Source organism: Rhinoderma darwinii, chromosome 2, assembly GCF_050947455.1.
Source record: "Rhinoderma darwinii isolate aRhiDar2 chromosome 2, aRhiDar2.hap1, whole genome shotgun sequence".
Taxonomy (NCBI): Eukaryota; Metazoa; Chordata; class Amphibia; order Anura; family Rhinodermatidae; genus Rhinoderma; species Rhinoderma darwinii.
This window is the reverse complement of record NC_134688.1, coordinates 423354874-423379063: the sequence shown is the minus strand read 5'-3', so window position 1 is coordinate 423379063 and position 24190 is coordinate 423354874. Positions and strand designations below refer to the sequence as shown.

General features: G+C 39.6%; 1 protein-coding gene across 1 annotated transcript in view; it reads left to right on the top strand.

The window, feature by feature from the left end:
- Positions 1 to 24190, top strand: part of SEZ6 (seizure related 6 homolog) — a 579683-nt gene that overhangs the window by 42547 nt on the left and 512946 nt on the right. The gene's annotated exons all lie outside the window — the stretch shown is intronic.

The window sequence follows — 24190 nt, the reverse complement described above, 5'->3', positions numbered from 1 at the left end:
TCAGCGCATCCAGCCATCCCACACCGTGCTGCATCGCTGCATCCCGGATCCTGGCCATCGTTGACTCCATCGCCGCTTCCATCAGGTAAGTAGAAAATATTTATCTGTATATTTATCTTTTACTATAATAACAGGACAAAACTTTCTCCTGTTGTCCAGCGGGAAAGAGGGCTGCCTCTTCCCCGCATGGACTTATATACTTTATTCTCCACCCACCACATATAGATACATTTTGCCCCATGCCCCTTTCACATAACCCTCCAATCCCTATAAATATAGCCTAAAACATAATACCTAGAACATAATAGCCTAGAACTCCCAAACACCTAGTCATGCGCTTCCTTCATTACGGCTGCGCCTACATTACGCTGGGCTTACTGTTCATTTAAGACCAGGAAGCTTTGATAAAACTTGATATCTTATGAGGTTGCAGCCTTGGTCTCCTGGTCTTTTTCTTAGTCTACAGTGATGACATCAGCATGTTCTCGGCTGGGTCCCTCTTCTCCCCTCATGTCATTGGCAGTTAGTGTGAGTGCCATCACATTGTCACGGCCTGCTGCTTTCTACCGGGTGCAGGGAGACATGTACAAAGGGACAAGCAGAGCCCACACTATGCAAGAATAACCATGTCCCAACACTAAGAAGTGCAGAACAATTTAGTCTGTGGTGATGTCATTGACGGGTAAGGTTCTGGCCAGGCTGTACCAAAATACCTCCTACTACCGTTTCTGCAGAAATAAGTTGAGCTCACAGCCTTGTACAAAAGCACTAAAAAGTGTTCTGTTTGTCTAGAGAAATTCCTATGACTCACCTGTGTTTTTGTTATACAGGGTGGGCCATTTATATGGATACACCTAAATAAAATGGGAATGCTTGGTGATATTAACTTCCTGTTTGTGGCACATTAGTATATGGGAGGGGGGAAACTTTTCAAGCTGGGTGTTGACCATGGCGGCCATTTTGAAGTCGGCCATTTTGTATCCAACTTAAGTTTTTTCAATGGGAAGAGGGTCATGTGACACATCAAACTTATCAAGAATTTCACAAGAAAAACAATGGTGTGCTTGGTTTTAACGTTACGTTATTCTTTCATGAGTTATTTACAAGTTTCTGACCACTTATAAAATGTGTTCAAAGTGCTGCCCGAGCATTCCTAGATGAACAGTTTCCCGGAAAGTGGATTGGTCGTCGTGGGCCAGTTGAATGGCCCCCTAAGTCTCCCGATCTGACCCCCTTAGACTTTTATCTTTGGGGTCATCTGAAGGCAATTGTCTATGCTGTGAAGATACGAGATGTGCAGCAACTGAAACTACGGATACTGGAAGCCTGTGCTAGCATTTCTTCTGCGGTGTTGCCATCAGTGTGTGAAGAGTGGGAGAAGAGGGTTGCATTGACAATCCAACACAATGGGCAGCACTTTGAACACATTTTATAAGGGGAACAGCTTGTACAGTATATACAGTATATACAGTATATATAACTTATAAAAGTGGCTTGGTAGTCTCACATCTGCCAATATCCACTTTTAAATAGACTGTATAGTCGTAATCTGACTAGGATCAAATATAAAACTATATGTCCTATGTTTTAGTAACGCAACAAATATATGAGAAACTGAACTAATACATACAAGGAAGGTTTTCTCATTATGTATAACTGGCATGGTCCCAAGTTTCCAAATCAAATGACAATAAAATGTAAAAATTAGTGGCAGTCCCTTTAAATAGTACAGTCACAGAACACAGGCTGTTGTAAAAGCTGTCCATATTCTGTTGCTGCCTGCTGGCCCCTGCAGTGTTGACTAATTTTAGTGAGGCCTCATACACACGGCATAGCAGTATGCGGGAGGCTGCCCAGTGGCACACAGAGTCCCTGCGGCTCTGAACTACAGCTCTCTGTGCCGCCGTATGGGAGAATACACCTGTAATATGTAACAAGAGGCGTAGCTAGGTTCTCCTGCACCCGGGGAAAAGATTCAGATTGGCGTCATCCCCCACAACTTATTTCCCAACATCTTCTTCCCCCTTGCCATGTTTACTTTCCCTACCAATCAATGAGGTGTAATTTTTTTTCACCATTTTTTTTATGTAAATCGAGCATAAAACCATTTCTACATTTTACAAGTGATAGATATATAAGGTAGTTAACATAATAAATTAAAAGAAAATAAATTAAAGAGGCCACACACAGCCCCCTGTAGCTATCGCCACACACAGGTTCCTTGTAGATAATGCCTTCACGCAGCCCCTTTGTAAATAGCAACACACACAGACCCCCCTAATAGTTAACGCCACATAGCCCCCCTGTTGTAGATAGAGCCACACACATCCCCTCTCGTAAATAGTGCCACACACAGCCCCCCCTTGTAGATAGTGCCACACACAGCCCCGCTTGTAAATAGTGCCACACATACCCCCCTTATAGATAGCGCCACACACACCCACCCTTGTAGGTAGCGCCACACACAGCCCCCTTGTAGATAGCGCCACACACAGCCCCCCTTGTAGATAGCACCACACAAAGCCCCCCTTGTAGATAGCTCCACATAGCCCCCCTTGTATATGGTGCAACACAGCCCCCCTTGTAAATAGCACCACAACACCACCCCCATGTAAATAGCGCCACCCCCATGTAAATAGTGCCACAACCCTCCCTTGTAAATAGCGCCACACTGTAAACATAATGGAGAGTGGTAGCCTACCGCAACCACTCTCCACTCTGCCTGGCTTGACTCACCGGAGGAGCCAAGGAGGTCATGCGGCTCAGGGTCTGACTAGGGTCGGTGACAGCCCGGGAATGGACCAGTCCAGTCACCTGACCTGAGTCATCAGGCCTCATGTCACTGACGTGGGGTCAGGTGACAGGTCAGGTGACTGTACTGGTCCACTCCCGGGCCGTCACAGACCCCAGTCAAATCGCCGCCGCATGAACTCCTGGCTCTTCTATCGCTGATCCCTGCTGCAGGTGTCCGACATACAGGGTACCTAACAACAGCGATCAGCTGCTCTGCGGGCCCCCCCCCCTTCCCTACCACCTAGTTGTGCCCGGGGCACATGCTTCGCCTGCCCATCCCCCTAGCTATGCACCTGATGAAACATGGCATATTTTTTTTCCCTATCCCAGTGAAAAAAATGTGCCATGTTATATATTACAGAGGTATTCTCGCATACGGCGGCACAGAGCGCTGTAGTGCAGAGCCTGTGTGACTCCGACGGAAGCCCCCACACGCACACACACGCACACACACATTCCTCTGTATGAAATTGGAGGCATACACAGGTACAATAAGGCCCCATACATTTTTAAGAATGCTGTATAACAATTGTTGATACTGAGGAATTGCTCATAATGCAATTCCCAATTTTCTAAATTATTTCTGGACTGAAGCTTTACTTTAAAGAAAATTTAAATTGGCAGAAAGATTAAAATAAAAAATGCACAAAAAGTTCTCCGTGCCTCCATATGACAAGCTGCTCCGTAGAACAGGTAGATTTGCATATTTAAATAATGCCAGGTTGAAATGCTCATGAAAGCTTAGTCTATAAAAATAAAAGTATAGCTAACATATGATGATATACATATTAAAATACATAAAAGTATCAAAGAAAAGCTTGTGGGGGTGTAGGAGTAAAATTATATGTATGCAAATCACACACAAATATATGAGGGTTTTTATAACTGACTTGTTCTTCTCTTAATCAAAGCACCGGAAACATTTGTGGTGGTAGTGTACAACTGATTTGCATTAAAACTTACTTGCAATGGCTGTTATTTAGCATTGTAAAGCTGTCAGAGCCACAATTGCCTGCGTGTGCACATATATCTGTCTTTCGGTATATTTAGATACAGTTGAAAGGGGGTATTTATGTTTAAGATCTACAGTAATTGGCCTGAGTCATTTGGTACTTTGGTGCTATAAAATCACTAAGGATTAATTAGTCCTTATGGTTTCCTGGAACAGAAAAAAGTGAGATACAGAAACCTGACAATGATAGAGAAATTCTCTCCACTTTCATTTATCTTCATAAAAATACAATAAAAATATGTGTTCGAGCCTCTCCCACAGGAGCAGGGAGGGGCGGCAGATGCGAGCAGAGAGCAATAAACGTACCTCACATGATACCATTATACCTTTAATTAATCATTTGTTTTCTGTGTGTTCAGCTTAAACTTTTGCGAATAAAAAAATAAAAAAATGTATCCGTGAAAAAGCTTTTGTAATATAAGAAGTAAAGAGAAGAGTCAAACACCATCAGAAATGTCCTTTAAAGAAACATAGCCACTCTCCTAAGAGAATTATACATAATGTCATGTCTTGACCTGTTCCACTTGGGTTAAAAGGATATTTTGAGTCACTGAAAATAACTCATTACTTTAACTTATAGGTGGGGGAGGTTTTTTTCTGCTTGACATTAATCTTGAAAATTTCCATCATCTCGTAGCTGTCATATGTGACTCCATGGCCCACAATTTCAATGCAACTTGGTATGTACTGATTACTTTAACTTCTGAATTCAAAGAGCATTTCCACCCCAAAAAAATCACCCATATATGCACAAGACCTAAAGTAGTTCTCTTCCATTAAGTTCTGTTCAGCTATAACTGTTTCTTCCCTCCTATAGGGGTTGCCATCCATTTTTCCCCAGACTTCTGATTGGAAAATATGCCAAGAAATACATAAAGATAAGCAAAGTATCAATGCATAACCAGACAGAATAATCCCTCCAGAAGTCTAGAAAAGGTACATAGGTGACAACCTGTTTAGGGGCTGTAATGGCTGCTAATGGCAAAGCTCTGGCCGGGGATTCCGCTCCAGGAGAAGCCCCGACGCCACTGTCCATATATGGACAGTCACGTCAGGGGCATATATAGGAGTGGAATCCCCGACCAGACGGTCGGCAACGATCTGGACGAGGATTCCGCTTCAGGAGGAGCCCCTAACATCACTACCCATATATGGACAGTGACGTCAGGGACTTATCCAGGAGCAGAATCCCAGGACAGAGAGTTAGCAATGCTCTTGCTGGGGATTCCACTCCTAGAGGGAGGGGGGCTATGTGGCACTACCAGGGAGGGGGGGGGGGGATTCTCTCTGTCTCTCTCTCACTCTCTCTCTCTCCCAGTGTGTTTTTGGAGAACTAGCTTTAGTGGAAGACTTTTATATCTGTACAAAGGCAGAAACACAGAGACATGTACTACACACATTCAAAATAAATGGTGGTTTGTCAAATCCTTCATTTATTTTCTTCTTACATATGCAAAAACAAAAATCCATCATCTGGAGATCTAGATATCAAAGTAATTTAGTGAAAGCTTAGGCATATCTGACATACACCTATGCATTAGTGTAATTTGCTCTAATTTTCTAGCATTAGCCCAGGCTATAGTGTGTGGTGTCAGCAGGAGCAGTTAGGGAGGGATTGCAGGTATCACAGATTATAGAGATACAGTGCTATGACCCGTTCTGAATGGTGCTATTTGCTGTTTCTGCTTTAAATAATTATCTTTTTTAAAAAAAAAAAAATTTTTTAGAGTAAAGTAGTCATACATTCACGAGCTTATACTTATGAGAACATTTAATTCCAGCCATTCTGCATTGGGCCAAATATATATTTTCACATTTTTTGCTTATGTTTTGTGACGTCACTGCCATTTCTACATAATGTCAGCTGATTCCATCATTTTATATAAATGCTCTCATGTAATCTAAAGCAAATGGTTTCATTGAATGTGTTAACTATTTGTTTCCTGAATCCTATCCTAATCTTATTCCTTAGTCTGGAGCATATTGTGCTATTCAATGACAAAGCCAATTCAACTAGACTATGACTATTAATCTTCTCTCACAACATTTAGTAACTAATAATTTAACTTCACGAAACTATAAAGGCATCACATTCATTTAGTGTCCCAGTGACTAAAACCACCATTGTTCAGAAAATAATCATCGTCTGGTGATGCTGCTGCATTGGGAGTGTTCTTGATATTTCTATTCTTCATCAGTGATAAAATAGAATGGCAGAACTTATTTAATCTATTTGTTTGGCTATTTGGCATGCACAGTTCCGTTGTCTGAGGGTATGTTCACACGGCCTCTTTTTGTCCGTTTTTCGGGCTGTAAACACCCGAAAAATCAGAAGCAGAACGCCTCCAAAACATCTGCCCATTGATTTCTGTTCCGTTCTTGGGACATTTTTGGAGCTGTTTTTCATAGACTCTATAGAAAACATCTCCAAAAACGGCCGGAAAAAATGCAGCGAAAATCGCGAGTGGCTTAAAAAATGTCTGAAAATCAGGAGCTGTTTTCCCTTGAAAGCAGCTCAGTATATTCAGACGTTTTTGAGTTTGCGTGTGAACATACCCTCAGTATGACAAATGGCATGGCCCAATGATGTAATAAGCAGCGGGATACTAACTGAGTTACAGGGCTCCTGTCCTGGCTCTAGACTTTGAGTCTTTTCTTATTCCAATTGACTAAGGTGATGTCTCTTGGCTTAGGTACTGTCCATCCGCTTGCCCCAACTTTTGGCTTGACTTTGGCTTCTACAACCCGATTTTTGTTTTAATTTGCAGATTCCAATCTGTCACAACTCTGGTGTCTGGTAATATCTCCAGTTACTTCTCTGGCTACATCTTCAATTCTACTGTTCTTGTGTCTTTTCAGCTGCCACAGGTTAAATAATTCTCCAAGTGTCAGGACCTAAGTTTTTCTGTGCTGCAAAAATTATACCGCTTAGGATCTGTTCACATGTAGTTTGGATTTTCCGTTATTCTGTTCTCTCATAGAAACAAAAAAACATTTTCATCAAAGTACCCATTGATTTAAAGTTTTTTTTTTCCGTCTCAATTTGGTTCCGTTCTGTCAGGTTTCCGTCTTTTTGCTTGAAACAATAGCATAGTGTAATGACGGGGTAGGGAGACAGACAGGTGAGCCCTAATCTACCCGCCACTCAGTCCCTGCCTACTTGCAACGGCCCGTCCTAGGCGACAGCGTACAACTGGGCGACGGTCCCTACGCTCAATAAGTGCACGACAGACAAACAAACAAGGGTACACAGAAGCTAAGGGAAATGGGGCAGTTGCCCACGGAAACACAGTGAGCAACAAGAGTAGTGAACGAGCCGAGTCAAACCAGGAGTGCACGAGGTACAAATCGCAGAGCAGGAGCGTAGTCAGTAAAGCCAGGGTCAAAAATGAAGCAAGGTCAATAATCGTAGCAGGAGCAGCAGAGCCAGGAAACAGAAAAGAATCACAGGCAAAGGAGGAGCAGGAAATGCAGGTATAAATAGACAGAGGGCGGGAGCTAGCTCCATCTGGCCAGGCTGTGATAGGCTCTCCCACTCCTCAGCCTCCCAGCCTGACTGGTAGAAGATCGTGTCACTCTCTCAGACTTAGGAGCAGGTGCAGACTGATTACCCACGGGCGTCGACACAGAAGCTGTGTCTGGCAGATCCTTTACACATAGTCAGATTTTTTCCGTTATTCGTTTTAACATTAAAGTCAAATAGATGACGGATAGGAACAGAATGTCTCCTGTTTGTATCCGTTATTCATTCTGTTTAATGGATCTGTTTCTCCTACTTGGTTTTCACATCACTTCCTACATTCAAAATGATAAAAAAGAAAAATAAATAAATACAGAAAAAGATAGATCCGTTAAAAAACAGAGTGTAATAGAGGCCAAACTGAAACAAACGGAATTAAAAATTTCCACTTTTTCGACGGGTACGGCTATAATGGAGATCATAACTTCATGTGTTGACTTCCTGCGGGGCATTTGTTCCTCATTAAAATGGACCTTAATATTTCCACCAGCGTTCGGACAACAGCTCACATCTGTGCTTTTGTCCGAACACTGGTGGAAATATTATAGTTGATCGGCTGGGGTTTATCCGATATAGGGCAGCGTGACACCATCCCATATATACCGAGACCTGTGCTGCTTCCCCTTCCTCTCTTCTTTTCATCGTTAAAGAGGATTTGTCATCTCTCCTGATGTTTTAGTATATACTGGTTTAGATCTGTTCACATTGCCATCAGAGGCTCCATTTGATCCCTCGTCGGCAGTCCTGTTTTTCCCATAATTATTGGTAGTACATTGAGCAAATAAATCAATGGATCTAGCGTAATATTATACTATTAATTTTTTTTGGTCAAATTTCTTATTTCATCCTAAAGGGGGTCTTATCATTTAACATTACCAACATATTTGAAAAAGTGTACCCTCTTGTGTACAGCATCTCCAGCAAGTAGAAAGCACTCGCTGGAGGAGAGCTGGAGTATTATACCAGAACCATCAATATTTTATCAATATTTTATAATGAGTTTCTTTGTAGGTCGTGCATATGGAGGTTTTCTCAACCCTGTCCCTATATCCTGTCAGATTTGACGGTAAGAATAGTGCTGCATACATGTCGGAACCCACCGGACCTCATTATAGATGAATGCGGTCCATTATAAACGGAAGCCACAATGCCAGTGTACACATAACCTTTTCCCCGTAATCTAATAATTCTGGAGCAGCTTTTCTTAGATCTCTTGCATCAGTCTTCTGTTATTCCTCCTGGAAATGCATGAATAAATTCCCAACTGGGCGTTACCATCCCCCTTTCTAATAGAGATAGGTCTCTCTCTACACAGTCTGACGCGGTCCACATTAAATGTTGAATCTTTGTGCAACGGTAAGATAATTTTTTCTTTAATTTTAAGCTCTTATCTCAAATTACCACAAATTTACAAAAATGTTAAACAAGGATGATAAAAAAAAGTGAAACAGAAATAAAAGCTACTTTATAATCATATGTAAAAAGCTGTGTAAAAGGATTACTGGATATTTGACTGTTTCTTTCATCTTTTTTAAAATTCACTTTTTCCTGAATTTTTCCACTAATGACTGAAAATGTTGTTTTCCACTGTGCATTCCAAGTAGATATAAATGGTTATAAACACAAATCAGGGTTAGAGGAAAAGACACATCAGTATAAAGAGAGTGCAAACACAAATTTGTTGTGATCTGTTGTTCCATTATCTGGTTGTGTCTCTGTCATGTGTACATTGCATGTTATGCAAACAGTGAGGGAATTCATTCTAGTGTTAAAGGGAAAGTGTCGCTAGAAATTTTTTCTTTTTTTTCAGTTAAACAATTAGTATTTGATTGATTACACATTGTTTTTTTTTTTTTTTCATTTTTTCACAAGTCAGGAATTATTATAAATTAGATTCTAATTTAGAACATTTCCATGTGCTGAGCACTAGAGGGAGCAGTTCCCAAAATTTCAATATGGTCACTGTGGTAAAGCAACCTCGTTGTTTTATGCTGCAAATTTGGGGTGGACACACTCTCCTCTAGTGTCCTCACACAATCCCCCCTCCCTTCTTCTGGCTAGTGCCAGGAGAAGGAAGGGTTTGAATCGTCAAACCTCCTACACTGTGTGAAGCCATTTTCTGAGTGACTGCACAGTGTAGGAGGATTAGATACAGGGCTCAGCAGACAGTATAACACGAACATATACGGACATAATACACATCACATACACGAACATAAATTACCTGCTCCTGCCGCCGCCGCCTCCGCTCCTATTCCTTGCGCCTTCGCTTCCTTGAACATATGGCCGGAAGCCGCGGCTGTAAGTCATCATCTTACTGTGCGGCAGCGGCTTCCGGTCCACATGAAAATGGTGCCGGATTTCGCTCTGCGAACGAGCTTCGTTTTGGTCTGTGTGGGAGCATGCGCCATTCCCACACAGACAGCATATGCTTCAGAGAATGGAACGGCTCCCGTTCGCATTCTCTATGGGGTTGTATGTGCCGTATTCCATCTCTGTATGTGTCGTTAATCGACACATACAAAAATTAAAAAAAAATGGCAGCCCCATAGAGAAGAAAAAGTAAAAACACAGTAAAAAGTAGAACATGGGAACACAAATAAATAAAATTTATGTTAATATCATATTAAAAGCAATATAATAAAAATAAATAAATCATGACACCTTCCCTTTAAGGAAAGCCTAACGTTATCTTCTACTATGAGCAAATGTTCAAAGTGAGAAAAAGTTTGCACTGCTTTGGCTCCTGGAGCACTACAAGTCCCAATAATCAGATGACCACAAATGTCTAAACGGGTCCAACTGGATCCACAACAGGTGGTGCTCAGTGGTAGGATTAGTCAAGCACAGGTATAATAGAAAAAAGTAGATAAAGATCCACGGCACTTACCATTCAGTAGGCTTTTCATTTAATGTTGCGGCAGTCAAACAAAGGCAGTATGGATGTGAAGCAAAAGCCTATGGCCGTTTTGCGTGTACCTGCTCCTTGTCAAGGCCTTGGTGCTATTGCAGACCACGCCCCCTTTTATACACATAGCAAAATTTTAATGTTACGTACAAAATAGTAAATAATGATAAAAACACGGTAAGATTACCACATATTGTCTGCGTTAGCACAGGAACGTAACAATGTTGTAAGAGCAGCAACATAATGGTGCATGGATACAAGTTATAAAACAGGTCTAGTGGTTACTCAGACTTATGGGTCCTAGAGTCCTACATCTATCTCACATTGACTGAAAGGGAATGAATATGACTTGTTCATCCAGAGACTGATGATGACAAACAAAAATTATTTCATATACAAAACTTTTTTCTGCTAAAGTTTGACAGGAAATATTGCTGCAGCCATATATAACCATTTTAAGTTAAGAAAGAACTCAAATCATTACGGTCATTTAGACCTAGAGGACCAAGAGTCTCTGTTTGTAAAATCAATTGAGCTTCTATCTGAAGCAACATATTGTGTTTATTTCCTCCAGAGGGATTTTGTTTGACAGACCTTAAACCTGCAAAGGACATGGATGTAGAGTCACCATTATGGGGATTAAGAATATGCTCAATAAGACGTGGAGAACCGTCCCCCGTGATAATAGATCGCACATGCTCCCCAAATCTCTTGAACATCGGGCGGATAGTCTTCCCGATATAAAAGAGACCACAGGGGCACATAACAACATATACCACAAATTTAGTTCTACATGTGATGACACTATCAACTGACACGGTCAAGCCCCCCAATTTAAGGTACCTTGACCGGACAATCTACAGAACCTGCAATGTCGGCATCTATAATTCCCTCTCGGGATGATTCCACTTAGCCATGTCGTTTTGAGGGGATGTTTAACCAAGTGTCCCTTCACCAAGTTCGACATTCTCGACAACATCTACATATACATTGTTGGAGTAGCAGTGGCTGCCATAGGAAGATGGGGTTTGTAGTACACTGTAAGTGTTATGTGGTTATGCAATTTATTCTCTGTCAAGTACTGATGTCTCCTCATATTCCTTATTATCTGTAAACCAGTACCATTAACAAATTCATACTTGGGGGTAATGAAAATATATTTTCTTATACTTTGCCTTTGTGTGCAGAAGCTACGTCTTGTCTGGATTTATCAAATTTAGCCGCATGTGTTCATCTCATCATTTTAAAGTGGGGGCTAAATAGTATATTAACTGGTCTCATTCCAGAATTTCTGAATATTACATTTTACTCAAAGGGACGTTTTCTTGCCTGTGCCGCAGAATATGGGTTAAGGGTGTTTACGGATGGTTTGTTATCCCTCCTGCTGTGTAAGTTAATGATTTCTCCATCTCCCTACCCTCCTAATTTCTAAATATCAATAAAGTTAATTAAATGCCACACAGGGGGTCTTTTGAAGAGACATGCTAAAGGGATTGGCAAAGTCTATTACAAAGGTGCTGAGTTACATTGCTGATAAAGCACGTCACAGGCACAAGGATGCCAAAAATGAAACGAGAAAAAGAAGAGGAATATTTTTTTAGGTAGAAATTGCTAAATATTCTAGACCATATGTTCCAGTATCAAACTTTCGTGACTTGCCAAGGTGGGATTTTTTCTTCCTTTTTTTTTTTAATTAATATCAAATAATAAGCATAATCAGCAGCATCCACCTGTACCCTCCCCATCCTCCCTTGGTGAAATCAGCACAGGAGACACAGATAGAAAAAATTCATTACAAAAAACATTTTCTAATACATATTTTCTGTCGCTAGGGTCAAGGGTATCAACCCACCACTTCCATTTATCAGGCCACCGTCTATAGTGAAATAAGACTTTTCACGTAAGAGTGTCTTATAAGGTGGAAAGCAGAGGCATTACGTGAAGCCATTTATAATACTTGTGTCTATCTATGGTGCAGAGGGTCCTTTGGGCACCCGCTGGCACAAGGGCCCGGGTAAAACTGCTACCACTGCACCCTCTTTAGCTACGACCCTGGTAGGAAGTTGACCCCTTAACGACCGGCATATAGTTTTTTTTACATCAGCCGTTAGGGGTAGTTTTCTTCTGGTGAAGTTTTCCTGTTGCTAACAGCCTTGGGCTTCAGGGCATTGATCAGAGACCACTAGCAGTGGTCTCCGCTCAAGTTTAAGCCCGCAGATGCGGCGGTCAATAACGACCGCCGCATCTAGGTGGTTTTAGAGGGAGGGGGCTCCCTCTCTCAACACACCGGCATCCTGCGATGTGATCGCTGGGTGCCCGATTGTTTTTATGGCAGCCTAGGGCCTAACAAAGGTTTGCCTTTAGTAAATGCCTGTTAGGCACGGCCTAACAGGTGCCTGTCAGTTTTACACTGACAGGCATAATACACTGCAATATAGAAGTATTGCAGTGTATTATAAAAGGAATCAAAGATCGCATAATGTAATTCCATAGTGGGACAAAAAAAAGTAAAAAAAAAGTTTAATAAAATGTGTAATAAATAAATAAAAGTCCCAAGTAAAAAAAAATTTAAAACTTACTTTTTCCCCTTACAAAATACTTTACGATTGCATTATTCAACCCACACGATGAATGCTGTAAAAAAATAAAATGACAAACAATTCCAGAATTGCTGTTTTCTGTTCATCCTGCCTTAAATTTTTTTTTAATAAAAGGTGATAAAAAAAAGTCACATCTGCTCCAAAATGGTACCAATAAAAACTCCAATTTGTCCCGCAAAAAAAGTTCTCATACAGCTATGTCAGCCGAAAAATAAAAAAGTTATGGTTTTTAAAATATGGCGACACAAAAACAAATAATTTAGAAAAAAAGTGTTTTTACTGTGTAAAATTAGTAAAACATAAAAAAAACTAAATAAATTTGGTATCACCGCATTTGTAGCAACCCACTGAATAAAGTTATTATGTTATTTATACCACACGGTAAACGGTGTAAATTTAAGACACAAAAAAAGAGTGGTGAAATGTCAGGTTTTTTTCCCACCAAAAAAGTTAATATAAAAGTTAATCAATAAATTATAAGTACCCCAAAATGGTGCTATTAAAAAACACAACTTGTTCTTCAAAAAAACAAGTTGATATACAGTTAAATCGGCAGAAAAATTTAAAAATTATAGGTCTTTCAATGCAACGATGGAAAAACGTAAAAAATTGCTTGGTCATTAAGGTCTTAAATACCTTTCAGTAGTAAGGGGTTAAAGAGCAGACGCATGTCTTGGATGATGAGGAATAATCTAAGCTGATAATCTATAGTAAGCATTGCTTGCTATCTTCATTGTCAGAGATATAACATCTCAACAGACTACACTTTATTTTCTGTAAGGGCCTGTTCACATCACTGTTGCCCTTCCGTTGACGGGTTCCGTCTGAGGTTTCCGTCGGGTTAACCCTTCAACGGAAAGGCAAACAGAAACCTAAGCTTCCGTTTCCCTCACCATTAATATCAATGGTGATGGAAACATTGCTAAAGGTTTCCGTTTGTCACCATTGTTACAGGGTTCTGTTGATTTGACAGAATTAATAGCGCAGTCTACTGAGGGGTTAACCCGACAGAAACCTCCAATGGAACATCTCAGCGTAAAGGAACGGTGATGTGAACACAGCCTTACCTTGTGTTCATGTTGTTCTATTGTTCTACAAAGCACATCGCATTCAATGGTATTTATTAATGTGGTTGTCTCATGGCAGAAAACCTCTTTAATTTCAGAGCTGCCACGGTATAGCAGATTTTGTTGGGGGAAATTGCAGCCGGCTTTACAATTACCTTGTGATGGCCACTATAGGAAAAATATATTATTATAATGCAGCCATCCATGTATTACATGGATTGGGTCTTTCAGAACAAGAGCTGCTGCTTAATAGCGTCTCTTGGCTGTGGTTCACAAAGGGGGTTATTGACGTCCATATACCCCAATAGGGCATATGGAAAAGGGTTGTCAAGAGGAGACAACACCTTTACGTAGGATACTTTCCTTTCCATTCTGAACTTTATATTCCACTATCAAATAGGTCTGTCAGTTTTAACAGAGAAATGCTCAAATAAGAGAGCACTGGATATCCTATAACATCTATGTTCATCTCTGATCCAGGTGACTGTAACTTCATTACTCTATGTTTTTTATACACAAAAAATCAGCTTAAAGTGAGTCTGTCGCCAGCATAGATTCTTAAGACTATGTTCACACAGAGTTTTTGTTCCGAGTTTTTTGACGTGGAAACCGCACCGTAAAACTCGGCAAAAATGGCCCTAAAATGCCTCCCATTGATTTCAATGGGAAGCAGAGAAAGTGTATTTCGCTGCGTTTTATGCCCACGGTGCTCAATGGCGGCGGGCGAAAAACGCAGCGAAAAACGCCACGAAAATCGGTGTGCAGGGAGAGGAAAATCTGCCTCAAATTTCCAAACGGAATTTTGAGGCAGAAATTCCGCCTGAAAAAAAACTCTGTGTGAACATAGCCTTAAATAGGAACATATATTAGATGCTGTATAGGAAACAGATCAGCAGGTACCATAAAGAATAGTACCTCACACCCCGTGCAGGGCATCTGTTGAAAAATGAATGGTCTTCTTAACTGATGGTGCCCTTGGGCCTGATTGAGCAAGAAATGCCCCATAAACGCATTTTATGACTCCGTCAACGTAATAATGCCTTGGATGCCGTCACGTGGGGCTTTTTGGTCAGTTTGCAAGAAGAGCACATTAAAAACTGATACCTGAATGGTTACCTGCGCTGCCGTTCAGTGATGCAGGAGCCTCCGCTGAGCAGTTTCTTGAAGAGCTTTTCGAAGTTGCTCTTACGACTGTAGCAGTTTATATACCACAGGTAATACAATTAAACAGTGCTGCTGTACATAACTATATAGAACTGTGAACATTTGAGGGAACCTCATAAATCATGTATCAATCATTTCCAAGTTATCTACAAGGCATTTTATCTTCCAAGTCACTGGTATATTTTCAATGCAAAATACACTATTGATTCTTAGAAATAACACATCAAATACTTTCAGATTTTATCTATCATGCAGCCAAATAGACAACTTTTTCAAACATAAGGCCCTTTTACACGGGCCAATGATTGGGCAAACAAGCTTTCATAAGAACGCTTGTTCATCGGCTGATTGTTTATGCAGCATTAAATATTATCATTGTGGGCAGCACATCTGCCTGTGTAAACAGGGAGATGTGCTGCCGGCATGACGGAAATGCATTGGGACGAACAATCTTAGTAACAATAGTCCATCCCCATATATCACCGATAATAGCTCCTTGTTAAAGAAGCAAATGAGCGCCGATCAACAAGCTGTCTTCACGGCCCATATATGCCGGTGTAAAAGGACCCAAACTTCAAGGGACAGATATACCATAATCCAATTCACTTGTATTAATAAAAATGCCCTATTTAGGTAATAGACATACTGTATCGGACTTCTATGATGAAGGATTTTAGGTTTTACTCTCCTTTTAACTGATGTGCAGTGTATTCTACTTCCTACCATTACTAGCCAATAGATGTTTAACCATAGATTGCAATACAAATGGTAACGTCTGTAGTTAGAGGAGGAAGGACCCTTGATCACAGTGGTCAGATCACTCCATAGAAATGAGGAATTTTGGTTTATCAGCGTTTTTGAGACACTGATAAAACATATAGTTCCAAGGTGGAGCTACACTTTATACTAGAAACTATGCTCGGATAGTCTAATGCTTTATAACCAAGGACCCTTTCCTCCATTATTTAGATAAGTAAGAATGTTTGGTAACAAAACTGCATTTCATTTCTTCTGCATTAAACTGTGCTGTCCTATGCACTTGCAGAAACACACCTTAATAAGTATATATTTGTTGAGTTATACAAAGGATAAAATTGCTAGCTAGCAGTCATTTAAATTACACACATTTCAGTAAAATACATTTGTTACAGTGTATATACTAATACAGTGGTATTTTACCGTTTAATATCCTGTGTAGCTTACTGTATTTGTCTTGATTGTGGAGTATTTATTCATTTTAATACCATTTATTTATATAGTGCTGACATAAACTATAATGCTGTATAAAGAATATATTTACTTACTTTCCACTCTAGCCATTGGGGCTCATATTCTAATTTCCTATATAATATACACACATATATACTGGAGATAATTCCTCATAAATTTGGTGATCATTATTCACTGACAAGTAACCCTTGCAATGGCAAAAAATAGGGTTCCTCTATCTTCTATGCCAAATTATATCACTGCAGAGATTGTAAAACAACTAAGGCTTTTTTTTACATTAACGTTGCCCTTCCATTGAGGGTTTCCGTCGGGTTAACCCCTCAACGACTGTGCTATTGATTCCGTCAAAACAACGGAACCCTGTCACAATGGTGACAAACCTTTCCGTCACCATTGATATCAATGGTGTGGGAAACGGAAGCTTAGATTTCCTTTTGGTTAACCCGACGGAACCTCCGACGGAACCCCTCAACAGAAGGGCAACAGTGATGTGAACATGCCCTAATGCTTAAGGGGTTGTCCACAGATTAAATGTTATCATCCAACCACACTATAAGTGATAACATGCTGATCGTTGAGGGTCGCCCACTGTTGATGCAATCCTGGCCAAGATATATTAGACAGAAGGTTTGTGTGGGTGTGTCAACGGACACCCGTCAGTCACTCGCCTAGATCCAAATCCATAAGTTATATCAATATATCGGAGCGAAGTAAGAGACACAGAGACAATGCTTTGTATACCCAAATAATCCTTCTCTGCTTTATTGATAGAATGCAACTTACAAATGGGAAGTTGGCTATAGCTCAGCCTATCACGTACAATGGGGAGTTGGTTGGGTTTAACCAATCACAAGTAAGATGAGGTTTTTATGGGAAATCATGAGTAAGACATATACTTCTCATACCAGCCCTACAGCTGCAATGTCAACACAACATCACCAGGTCTAACCTCATAACAAAGAATGGCAAATATTTGAGTTCCCAGATAGCATGAGATGTCAGACCCAATTCTCAAAATAAGAAATGGTAAACATAGGTAAGAATGTTAACCATATGAGTGTCCAGACAATCCCAGCATAAATTTCATATTACAGAAAATACAGATGATTCTTCAATATATAAAATGGATTCTTCATACAAGATGGAGTCACATAACCACACTTACAAAATGGAATGACATAAACATATTTTGTTCACTTTCACACCCACTGATCATGAGAACGGTGGTCCTGTTTCTCAGAAAGAATGGAGCGGCAGGTCACGCATGCGCAAAGCCGCTCCATTCACTGTCTATGGGACTGCCCTAAATAGCTGAGTACAACGCTCGGCTATCTCCAGTAGTGCCATAGAGAAAGAATAGAGCAGCAGGGCGGATGCTCGACCTGCCACTTCATTCATTTGAAGGAGTGGGACCCCATACTTATCATCAGTGGTGGTTCCAGTGGTCGGACCCCCCCCAACGGAGGAGCATGTTATATCACCTCTCCTGTGGTTAGGGGATAACATTTAATCTTGGGACAACCCCTTTAACTTTTATCAATTGCTACTAAAAAGAATAGGCTGATTACTTTAAACATTACAATTCATGAAGTACCATTATCAATTCTATGCAGCCCTGATGATATAAGAGGGGTGAAAATAAATGTATAGTGTCAAAAAGGATGCAAAAGTATGTCTACACAACTGCATTGGTCTGCTATTAGCTTTTATTAACATAATTTTCAGTACAGTAACAAAAAAGATATCCAGATGTAAATCTGCCAAACACTTTTGGCACACATCTTCCACGTAGAAGCCTAAGAATAGTAAATATTTGGATGCTTTCTTAATTCCAGGCGTATACTGTCAACTGTATAGCCAAACATGCTGTGCCCTTAGCCATAGGACTGCGTCTTGAGACACACTGTTAAGTGAATGGTAAGTCATTGTATGTATTGTTCTTTAAATTTTTCATTCATTTTTATTACACACCTTTCAGTAAAATACATTTGTTACAGTGTATATACTACACACCCGAACAAACATTGTTACAATTGATTATAAAGGAATGATTTTGCTAAGTTGGGGAATTAACTACAATTCCAATTAATTATCAGATTCAGATAGAATAAAATATTTTTTTATGTGCCTATTTGTCAATCAGTAAATGCCATATTTTACCTGACTAATTTACCAGTAGATGATTTGTACTTGTAGATGTCTACAAAAATATCTGTTTTACATTGCAGATCTAGATTTGATCTGGCAGAATATGCTTCTGATGGGAATGAAACACCTAGAAATAGATTAAATTTGCAATGTGGCTTAACCCATGAATACCTGTATAAACTTCATTGCTTTCATCAACTCAATTGGTCTTTTATTGTATTTTTGTATACTGCATTGCATATTAACAAGAACATTAGGTAAAGAAAATGTGTCAAGGTGTTTTGTCATTTTTTTAAAAAAAAATTATTATTAAATATGTTCTATGCATAAAGTCTAGTGCCAGGGAGATGATGCAGCAAGCTGAATGCAAATGAAGATAAGCAAGCCCTATCTCACAATATGCTCAAAAATGCTCACTGTTTCCGTCAAATAAGAGGCAGTGGCGTGGATGACATTCAATTCCATATAGTGTACTGTACTGTGTGTTAGATGCCTAACATTGAGGGAGCAAAAAAAAACCTCCAAGCTCCCTATATATCCTGTACTGAGGCCTCATTCACACATCCGTCGGCCGTTGTACGGCCGCTAATGACGGATCCGTGAAACACGGACCACACACCGATGGCTTCCGTGTGCAGTCCGTTGTTTCACGGACCAAACCAATGAAAAGGCCGAAACCAGTAAGTACAAAATGGACAGGAGTAGAACCTGTCCTATATTTGATGGAATGGCCGCATGGTTTCGTTAAAACAATGGAAGTGTGCATGGCCCCTTTAAAATGAATGTGCCAGGGTGCTATCAGTTAAAAAAACGGATAGCACCCTGAAGAAGAAAACTGAAGTGGGCATGAGGCCTTAGTCAAATAGATACTTAAAGGGGAAGTACCATCTTGTGTGTTGTTATATCCACAGTCTTTATAAGTAGGTAAAGAGAAGAGTTCAGTGGGACATAAACATTTTAAATAATAGAAGAATGTGATCAATTGCTATGATAAACATCAGTTACAATCACTACCCAGATAAAAATCAATTCATTATCACAGCAGAACATATGACATTATGGAGCTTGACATTATCAATGGTGCCATCCATTTGGACATATTCGTAATAATCAAAACAATAGATGAATAATTTAAAAAGCCATGACCTTTAAATTCTGATGTGTGTCAGAAACTGGAGAGGATCATGTAAAAATGTCAATGGCATGCTATTCCCACTGGTCTCAGCTGCACTGTTAATTAAATGCAAGGATAAAACCACAATTATGAAAGTGATCAATAGCCTTCAAATAGGCATGACATGGTCTAGCAAGCAAATGAGATACATATAGCCAACACATTGAATCCCTGACACCTGCAATGGGGTTCCGTTGCTTTAAAATTAATATGGCAGACTGAGTTAAGGATGATTTTCTAGTCTTTCTATTCTTCATCTGCATATTATGACCTCTTATGAAGTTACTAATTGTCTAACTAGAGTAAGCGATATATCACACACAGTGTTACCCCTCCCCCTCCAGTATAAGATTCACTGTCTCTCTATGTTATGACCGATTTTCGAAATGACAGGTTGTGTTCTGCTTAAATGCATCTGCCTTCCAGCCTCCCTGGCCTATGGTAGTATTTTAATGTGTTTTTCCTGAGGGACGTATGGATTTTTATATGCGGTGAGTATCTGAGACCATCCTGATAGAGAAGTGTAGCAAATATCAGAGAGGGAAGTATATCAATTTGTGAATCATATCCCGAGATGTATGATGTTGTTTAATCTTTTCATTCTAATCAACACATTTATTGGGGTTTTAGTAAAGTACAACACATAAATTGTACTTCTAAAGCCTTGACGAACACTCTTTTCTAAAACTGATGTGTAACGGAAGAGAATATATTTTTTCGTGTGTACCTATAAACCCAAAATTATGATACCTAAGTTACCTACTGCAAGTTTCAAAAGCAGTGGACTTCAACCTGAGGCTCTCCAGCTATTGTGAAACCACAACTCCCAACACGCCAGGGTGTCAAGGCATGCTGGGAGTTGTAGTATTGCAGCAACTGGAGAGTCCCAGGTTGGAGACCACTGTTCTAGATGAAACCTCAGATCTTTTTAGACACGCTTCACTACAGCGATGTACTTGGGACTCATAATGCACATTGCGAAGTACAGTAAATTAAATTTCTTACAACCAGAGATCCACAAAATCCCATTCTCAAACACCATGGTGGTAATCTCCATGATTTACATTTTTTGTTGCAAAAGAGGGATGAGCAACATGATAGTTCCCATTGGTTTCTTTTTTTTCTTGTTCAACTTATTTATTTATAGCAAATATTACCTTTTTCTCCTTTTCTTCCCCAAATTGTCTACCACACTCCCTTTCTTCAAACAAAGAAAAAAGTGGTTTTCGGAAGATATATTTTTTCCTAGGGCCCGATTTGATTTCCAATTCGAGTTTTCATGGGTTTTTATTAGTCTTTTCTCTTGCAAGGGAGCCTGAACATTTGTAGACCATACATCATATTTTACAATCTAAATATCAGCACAGTTATTTCTAAAGCCCAAAACTTGTCATAATAGTTAAAAGACATTGCCTTATATTAATGTTTCCTCTATTGATTCTGGGACATCTAAATGATTATAAAATGTAACAAAACATGAAAGATGGCATAACCATAAAGAAAAACATTTATCCTCCCACTGGTTTCCTCAGGCAGCTTTTGGTTTACATTTGTTCGAGCAGTGCATATTTCCAGTATGTTAATATTCTTATACACCTTGACAATAACATTGGATCAAAAAAATTTTAATCTGTAATCTGACCAGCTAAAAATACTGTTTCACCAAATCTAATTTGATAAGTGAGGGATCTGGTGTTATATAACAACATTTAAAGTGCAGCTATTTGTGACTCTTTCTTAGGGTTAGAAGGCAGAATATGTGTGGGGGGCCCTTCCATTTTTAGGACAAAGGAAAATGTGGAATAATAGTATCACAATATGGTCCAATTGATAATAACCTGCTGAGCTTAAATAATACCTCCATACAGTGTCAACTAATAGTACCATACTGTACACACATAAGACCACCATACAGTGTCAAGTCATAGTACCATACTGTACTCACATAAGACCACCATAGAGTGTCAAGTCATAGTACCATACTGTACTCACATAAGACCACCATACAGTGTCAAGTCATAGTACCATACTGTACTCACATAAGACCACCATAGAGTGTCAAGTCATAGTACCATACTGTACTCACATAAGACCCCCATACAGTGTCAACAAATAGTACCATACTGTACTCACATAATACCACCATACAATGTCAAGTCATGGTACCATACTGTACTCACATAAGACCACCATACAGTGCCAACAAATAGTACCATACTGTACACACATAAGACCACCATACAGTGTCAAGTCATAGTACCATACTGTATTCACATAAGACCACCATAGAGTGTCAAGTCATAGTACCATACTGTACTCACATAAGACCACCATACAATGTCAACAAATAGTACCATAGTGTACTCACATAAGACCACCATACAGTGTCAAGTCATAGTAACATACTGTACTCACATAAGACCACCATACAATGTCAACAAATAGTACCATACTGTACTCACATAAGACCACCATGCAATGTCAACAAATAGTACCATACTGTACTCACATAAGACCACCATACAATGTCAACAAATAGTACCATACTGTACTCACATAAGACCACCATACAGTGTCAAGTCATAGTACCATACTGTACTCACATAAGACCACCATACCCGTGTCAACAAATAGTACCATACTGTACTTACATAATATCACCATACAGTGTCAAGTAATAGTACCATACTGTACTCACATAATACCACAATACAGTGTGAAGTTATAGTACCATACTGTACTTACATAAGACCACCATACAGTGTCAAGTCATAGTAGCATACTGTACTCACATAAGACCACCATACAGTGTCAAGTTATAGTACCATACTGTACTCATATAAGACCACCATACAGTGTCAAGTCATAGTACCATACTGTACTCACATAAGACCACCATACAGTGTCAAGTTATAGTACCATACTGTACTCACATAAGACCACCATGCAGTGTCAATTTATATTACCATACTGTACTCACATAAGACCACCATACAGTGTCAAGTTATAGTACCATACTGTACTCACATAATACCACCATACAGTGTCAACTAATAGTACCATACCGTACTCACATAATACCTCCATACAGTGTCAACAAAAAGTACCATACTGTACTCACATAATACCACCATACAATGTCAAGTTATAGTACCATACTGTACTCACATAAGCCCACCATACAGTACCAAGTTATAGTACCATACTGTACTCAGATTAGACCACCATACAGTGTCAAGTAATAGTACCATACCGTACTCACATAATACCTCCATACAGTGTCAACAAAAAGTACCATACTGTACTCACATAATACCACCATATAATGTCAACAAATAGTACCATACTGTACTCACATAAGACCACCATACAGTGTCAAGTCATAGTACCATACTGTACTCACATAAGACCACCAAACAGTGTCAAGTTATACTACCATACTGTACTCAGATTAGACCACCATACAGTGTCAAGTAATAGTAGCATACCGTACTAACATAATACCACCATACAGTGTGAACTAATAGTACCATACCGTACTCACATAATACCTCCATACAGTGTCAACAAAAAGTACCATGCTGTACCTACATAATACCACCAAACAGTGTCAAGTTATAGTACCATACTATACTCACATAAGCCCACCATACAGTGTCAAGTTATAGTACCATACTGTACTCACATAATACCACCATACAGTGCAAAGTAATAGTACCAGACTGAACTCACATAATACCACCATACAGTGTCAAGTAATAGTACCATACTGTACTCACATAATGCCTCCATACAGTGTCAACAAATGGTACCATACTGTACTCACATAAGACCACCATACAGTGTCAACAAATGGTACCATACTGTACTCACATAAGTCCACCATACAGTGCCAAGTTATAGTACCATACTGTATTTACATAATACCACCATAGAGTACTCATAGTGAACACATGAAAGCTCGGTGTATTATAGATTCGACGAAGCTATATATCACCAAATGAATATTTGAATACAGACTCAAAGAAATATAACCATACAATCCCTACAAAGTAACATAACTAGTCCCACAATCTCTAAAAGTGGAAGACTGTGGGGATGGGATTATAGAAGATTTAAAGGAGCACTCCAGGCAAAATTGTTACACTATGTTATGCCTAGTGCAGGGCCTATAAGGGTGGGACATGACACAGGGATTCCCTCATTAGTGTTCTGTGTCATACTCCACCCCTTCAAGTATAACACCTGTAATCAGTTTTGCCCGGAGTGTTCCTTTAGGATTAATTATGGGTTTATGCAAACTAAATGATAAAACTTGCATGCACCTGCTATGAAAGTCTACCAATGAAACATACATTTTCATTGAATAAACTCACTTTTTGTGAATTCATCATAAAGGTTAAAAAAAATGCCAAAACAGGGTACTCTAGTATGATACCAGCATTTGCCTTCATGACAAGTTGATATCAAATTAGTAGTCCTGGCCTTGCAATATGTTGAAACTGAGCAGCTGAAGTCTCTTTTTCCAGGAATAACAAATGTGTCCCCCACTACGGGAGGTGCATTGCTACTTA